The 7,106-nt window shown below is 39.3% G+C and overlaps 1 non-coding gene across 1 annotated transcript; it reads right to left on the reverse strand.

Annotated features, from left to right (window-relative positions):
• Window positions 1–3,475: 3,475 nt before the first annotated feature.
• Window positions 3,476–3,581, reverse strand: LOC128283290 (small nucleolar RNA R71). Its single transcript, XR_008273632.1, has one exon. It is a non-coding gene; the product is annotated as a small nucleolar RNA R71 (small nucleolar RNA).
• Between the last annotated feature and the right edge of the window lie 3,525 nt (window positions 3,582–7,106).

Below are 7,106 nucleotides of genomic sequence, written 5' to 3' on the forward strand. Positions count from 1 at the left end.
GCTGGACTGACTTCAATTGCAATTTTTTTTATAATGGATTGGAGGAGAGCTTAAGAGTCGATTTAGTTGGCGCATCAATCGGAGCCTTTATGAATAACACATATGAGGGAGCTTGTTAATTAATTGAGGACTTGGTGATGAACTCATATATGTGGCTGGGCAAGCGCTTTTCATATAGGCAGAAGCCATTGAAGACTAAGGTGGTAAAGGAAGATGATAAGTATCAACAAATCTTGGAAAAATTACATCGTCTAGAGACCACTGTCAAGTTATCGATGAATGATACCGCTCGAAGCTACACGTCATACTTGGAGACCTAATCAGAGGAGGTAAATTACTTGGGTAATAGGGGTGGAAATCCTTATTCAAACACATAACCCCAATTGGATGCACCATCTAGATCCAAAGTAGGGAGGCAATAAAGGTAGCGGTACGGAATTGACCAAACCCTCCATATCAACCCCTGCATTTGCAAAGATCTCAAGAGAAATCCATGGGCAATGACGACATTGGTTGTGGTAAACGCTTGGATTAGATTGAAAATGAGATACAACTTATGAGGTTCGACATTCAACATGTAAAAATTGAATGCACACAAACTCGCGTGGATGTTGGCAAATAAAAAAAATAAATATGCAATATTATGAGCGCGTTGAATGAGATGCGAAGACAAATGGGTACGGGTATTCTGAGTAATACTAAAAAAATTCCCCAAAAGGACAGAAAAGAGCATGTAAATGCTATCACACTCCATTGGAGTAAAATACTAGTAAACTCGAAAAAGCCCACTAACAAGGAGGACAATGAGGTAAAAACGGAGGATAAAAACCTTGATGAGCTAAAACTTGAAGTCCAAATGGAAAAAAGACTCGAACTGGTGGTTGAGCCAAACAATAATCCATGTTTGGAACTAGTGCAAAAGAACATACCATTCCTATCGAGGACTTCGCAAGTTTTATAAACCTTTTTAAATCCCTCAATGTGAATTTGCCTCTACTTGAGCTAATCGATAAAATACTGAAGTATGCCAAATACTTAAAAGAGATTATGTCTAGGCAAAAAAAGTTAAAGAAATGCGAGAACATAAAAATCAATGCCTTTTGTTGTAACACCCCTATCCCGTAATCGTTGTCGGAATAGGTAAGGGGCATTACAAGATAGATAGAACATTACAGATCAATACAGAATCACAGATATCACATAATATTAATGCATAATCAAATCAACAATTCATCTCTTATGGAGGTCTCCAAAATCTAAGACATACTTTTAGATAAGGTCGGGACTAAATCGAACACAATCAGAATTTTCAGAACTTAGAAAAAATTTTCAATTCTATTGAGGTCACACATCTGTGTGACTAGGCCGTGTGTCTTACACGAGCACCAGACACGCCCATTAATAAACCGTAATTTATACATATTTTTACCCCACGCTTAACACATTTTATGGATGATTTTTCCTTAGAATTGGTGAATTCGATGCTCCTAATGCCTTAATTTCATGTTTTATACTTAGGTGAGCATAAGAGACCGAAAGGAACGAGAAACGGGCCAAAAACAAAGAAAATGGGCCAACGTACGAAATCAACACGGCCTGGACTTCTTCACACGAGCAAACCACACGGTCGTGTCAATTTTGCAGAATCGAAGCATGACTCACACGGGTAGAACACACGCCCGTGCCATTCTAACAGGCTTGAGCACGACCTGAAGTAATCACACACGGGCGTGTCCCTGCCGAGCCCAAGTTGAGTCCAATTTGGAAAAGGCTAATTTTGAGGGCTTTTAGGCATTCTAAAGCCTATAAATACACCCTAAAGGAAGAGGAAAATAGGACGCACAGAAAAGGAGGCAGGGAACTGCTCAAGGGAAGCCAATTGATCCAACTCAAAAGCTAGATTCACCATCAAGACTGAAGATCTCCCCTCAATTTCCCTTCAGGAGTTTTGGGTTTTCTTTATGTTTTGTATTTATTATTCTTCTGAGATGTTTTCCTTTTTAGTTATGAACTAAATCCCCTAAATACCTAAGGGGAATGAAACCTAAGACGAATCTTGTTATTATTTTCTGAATTGTATGATAAATATTTAACTTGTTTTGATATCCCAGGATACTGATTCAAGATAAGCTCTTATTCATAGGAGGAATAGACCCTGTCTAAGAGTACATTTGTCATAATTAAGCGGAGTTGATTACGCGCCTAGAGATAGGGTGACAAGATTTTGCCGGATTAGGGTGAAACCTAATAAGTGGATCCATAGATCGAGTTAATGCAACACTAGGGTGTTAATTAGAGAAAAGTCTCAATTAATCAATCTAGGGATTAGACGTTATTTGTCTTGAATAGGGATAATAACATAACTTAGGGATCTTTACGGAACAAGTTAAATGAATAAATCGTCCAATTCGGAGTTAGAATAACAAGTGAAGTCTAGGTGGATTCTTCCTTAGGTATTGTCTTAATTCAATCGTTTTTCCAAAAGTAATTCCCCAATTCTATTTTCTGTGAATTCTTAGTTTAGATAATTAGTTAGTTAAAATAAAACCCCCTTATTCTTAGGCTAGATAATAAAAAGACAGTCATTACTAGTACTTTTAGTTCCTTTGGGTTCGACAATCCAGTCTTGCTAAAACTATACTACTGTTCGATAGGTACACTTGCCTACATCGTGATAATAGTTAGTTTCAAGAACGATTAATTATAAATATATAAAACTTACCTGTCACGAAAATCGCGATTAAGTTTTTGGCACCGTTGCCGGGGAACTAAGATATTAGGAACACTTAATTTTTATTACTTTAGCCATTTATTTTTCTTGCAAGTTAATTCTATTTTATTATTATTATTATTTATTAATTTACTTTTTCTTTACCTTTGGCAGGTTTTTATAGTTTATGACTAGAAGAAACTCATTAGGACTACTACTTTTTGACGAAGAAATCGATCACATAGTTTGCAGAACCAAAGAGAAATAAGGCAAAGCTTAAGATACATAGAGAACGAGCAAGAGGACGATATTCAAACCCCAACCGAGGAGATGGCTAAAAACCAAGACAATCAGCTACGTCCTGCGATACCCATTGAACTAGCAAATTAAAATCCTGCTCCTCATACTATGTATGATTATGCGAAACCTTAACAGGAACTGAGTCAAGTATAGATAGGCCTGCTGTTGCCGCAAATAATTTTGAACTAAAACTTAACACTATTCAAATGATACAGCAATTTGTTCAGTTTGATGGTTTGCAGGATGAGGATCCAAACACTCACTTGGCAAATTTCCTGGAATTCTGCGATACATTTAAAATTAATGGCGTTTCTGACGATGCCATTCATCTTCGATTATTCCCTTTTTCACTGAGGAACAAAGATAAATAGTGGTTGGACTTGTTACCACAAGGGTCAATTACTACTTGGGAACAAATGACCGAAAAATTTCTATTAAAATATTTCCCGTCGGCTAAAACAGCCAAATTACATAATGATATCTCTTCGTTTGTGCAGATGGACTTAGAAACTCTTTATGATGCATGAGAGAGATACAAGGAACTACTGTGAAGGTGTCCTCACCATGGACTACCTCTATGGTTGCAAGTTCAAACATTCTATAATGGTGTGAACCCCTCGACAAGGCAAATGATTGATGCAGCAGCCGGAGGAACCATCAATAACAAAACACCTGAAGAGGCTTACGAATTTATTAAAGAGATGTCACTGAATAACTATTAATGGCAAGTAATGAGAACTAAGCCAACTAAAACAGCAGGCGTTTATAACGTCGATTCGGTTACTATGCTATCAAACCAGGTAGAACTTCTAAATAAAAAGATTGATGGTTTACTTGGTTCTACTCAGGTACATCCAGAAATGAGGTACGAGATGAAGGGAGGAGGAGCATGCACAGAGTATCAACCCTTCAACCCTAGCATCGAGAAGGAACAAGTCTAATATATGAGTAACAATAACTCTAGATCCCACAATAACCCATATAGTAACACTTATAATGCAGGTTGGAGGAGCCATCCCAATTTCTCGTGGGGTGGTCAAGGAAATCAGATACCACAACATCCTCCGGGTTTTCAACAACCACTCTATCAACAGGAAAAGAAACCAAAACTTGAAGAGATGCTGTCTAAATTTATCTCGGTGTCAGAAACTCGTTTCCAAAACATCGAGACAGGTCGATCCAAGGGCTCGAAACTCAGATAGGCTAGCTTTCCAAACTAATCTCTTAACGACCACAAGGTAGCTTCCCAAGTAATACTGAACCCAACGTAAGGGAACAACTCAACACAATTAATGTTCAAGATGAAAAAGGATTCGTTGAGCCTAAGCTATAACCAAGGCAAGAAACTGTAGTGAGCAGAGATCAAGGTGAGGTAGGTCATAATAAAAACAAATCAGTGAATGTCGAATATAAACCTTGTGTGCCATACCCCAACGCGACAAGGAAAGATCGCTCAGATGAACAATTTGGTAAATTCCTTAAACTCTTAAAAAATTACATATTAACTTACTGTTTATTGAAGCTCTATCGCAGATGCCAAACGCAATGAAATTTTTAAAGGAGCTTTTAGCAAATAAGCGGAAGTTGGACAAGGCATCGCATGTGGAGCTAAACGCAGTTTGCTCAGCTATTCTACAGAATAAACTACCCAACAAACTAAAAGATCCAGGGAGTTTTACGATTCCTTGCTTAATTGGTAGTTTAGATGTTAATAATGCATTAGCTGATTTAGGGGCTAGTATTAATGTCATGCCCTACAAAATGTTCAAACAATCAGGTCTTGGGAAACCCAAACAGACTAGGAAGAACATTCAATTAGCAAATAAAACTATAAGATTTCCTAGGGGTATTATTGAAGTGTGCTAGTTAAAATCGATAAATTTATATTTCCCGTTGACTTCATTGTTCTAGACATAGAGGAGAATAGCAACACTCCTTTGATTTTAGGACGGCCCTTTTTAGCTACTGCTAAAATGATTATTGATGTTGGCACAGGTGAGCTCGCACTCCGTGTGGGAGACGAAACAATCACCAGTCAAGCTCATAATTCTGGCAACACATCAAAAATTGAAGGTGATCGTCTAAACCATTCTACTAAAACTGACAATATGGTGCCACCTACTTTGCAAGAAATAAGTTTGAAGGAAGTTCATAAGCCATTCTCAAGCAGTAGCAGAGGACCTATTCATGAAGATCGAAGGCTACAAATTGAGGAGCTAGATGAATGGCAGACGCATAAACCAAAACTACGCCAGAACGAGCTCAATGAATTCCCAAATCAACTTAAGGTTGGAGATAAAGTATTATTAGATGCCGCAGTTCCTCACATTGTCACTACCAAACCGAATGAAGAAATCCCTCTTACAGTACTTAGCATTTTCCCATTCGGTACAGTCGAAGTAAGTCATCCCAAGTTCGGCACTTTTAAGGTAAACAACACCCGTCTAAAACCTTATTTTGATGAGAATGATAGTAGGAATGAGGAGTATAAACTCCTCGAACCACTATGACCATTCAATGGAGGGGTAAGTCGAGCTTAGACTATAAATAATCGCTTCTCGGGAGGCAACCTGAGCACTAACTGTGTTAACTTCTTTCAATTTTAGTGTTTAACACCTAACTTACTAACGGAGCTCTTGAATATAGGTTTACCACACAGACACGACCAAGCACACGGGCATGCTCATGACCGCGTAGAAACAGGGCAAAGATTTCCCCAACACGAGCTACGACAAATCACCACGGCCGTACGACATGGCCTTGGGCGAACCTGCCAAAATAGCACGGGCTTAAGACACGCCCATGCCTTGAACTCGTGGCCGAACTTGTCAAATTAATACGGGCGTGCGACACGCCTGTGCCAAGCAACCTTAGGCGAACCTGTTAAATTAACACGGGCATGGGCCTACATACACGGGCGTAGGAGAAGCGAACGAAGCCAGACATAGTCGTGCGACACGGCCATGTGCACCCACACGCCCAAGGGACACGGGCGTGGACAAAATTTCAGACGCGCTCAAATTCAAAATTCACGAGTCATACGGGCAAAAATTGGGGAACACGAGCGTGTTCCCTAGCCGTGTGCCCCAAAATCTATAAATAGGATGCACTATTCATTGTCTTCTTCACCCAAAAACCCTAACCCTAGCCGCTGCAAGTCCATACGCCCTCCCCACCACGCCCTTGCGCCACTTCCAACTCCATTATTGACGCCGAATCTCTCTCCCTTAGCATTTGTTTACTCTTTTCACTTCTATTTTACTTATTTTTAAATGTTTATTATCAAAATAATCTTTATTTTTCTCATACTATATCCATTTTGCTCATTATTATCATTTAATTTTCATTATTAGATTATTTATCATACATTTCATGTTGAATCGAGTTGTTAGGAAAGCCTCATTCTATTGTCATACCCATGCCATTACTATGCTCATTTTCATGCTATTACCATGCCAATGTCGTGAAATTATGCTATCAAATCAATTATTTTGGTTGAGTTTGGTTAGTATTAGTAGCTTTGGCTGAAATTGTTAGTTCAAATTCATGGCTTTTTCCTTTTCAAATTCATGTACCTACTATTATTCTTTTTATATTGCAGGTATACAATGTCGTATTCCCGTGGTAAAAAGGCTGCCATCCCTGCTTCAAAGAAAAGGACGGGAGCATCATCTTTCTGGGGTCCTTCCGTAAAAATTTGCCACCCTTTCCTGCAATTCCCCATCGAGCCCCAAAAAGAACTTTTCCAACTACTCCAGGCCCGACCTTTAATTGAGGGCCGCTGCATCGACTGGGCTGTAGTAGGACAAGTTCAGTTGGCTAATGCGATTCGGGCCCTTCTAACCACTGACCCTTGGGAGCTTTTCTTTGGGATCATCGAGCCAACATATCTCGAGCTCACGATGGAACTATGTTCAACATTTCATCTTCAGACTGTAATGACGAACTACGATGATCCCGGTACGGTCTAATTTCGCCTAGGTGGATTACTCCCCAACTAAGCGTCCCAGAATTCGATACTGCACTGGGCTTATATACGGAGGAATTCAAGGAGGAGAATGACTTACATGCTCTCAACCGCCACATCCATCATTCT

The sequence above is a fragment of the Gossypium arboreum genome, chromosome 10 (assembly GCF_025698485.1).
Source record: "Gossypium arboreum isolate Shixiya-1 chromosome 10, ASM2569848v2, whole genome shotgun sequence".
NCBI lineage: Eukaryota > Viridiplantae > Streptophyta > Magnoliopsida > Malvales > Malvaceae > Gossypium > Gossypium arboreum.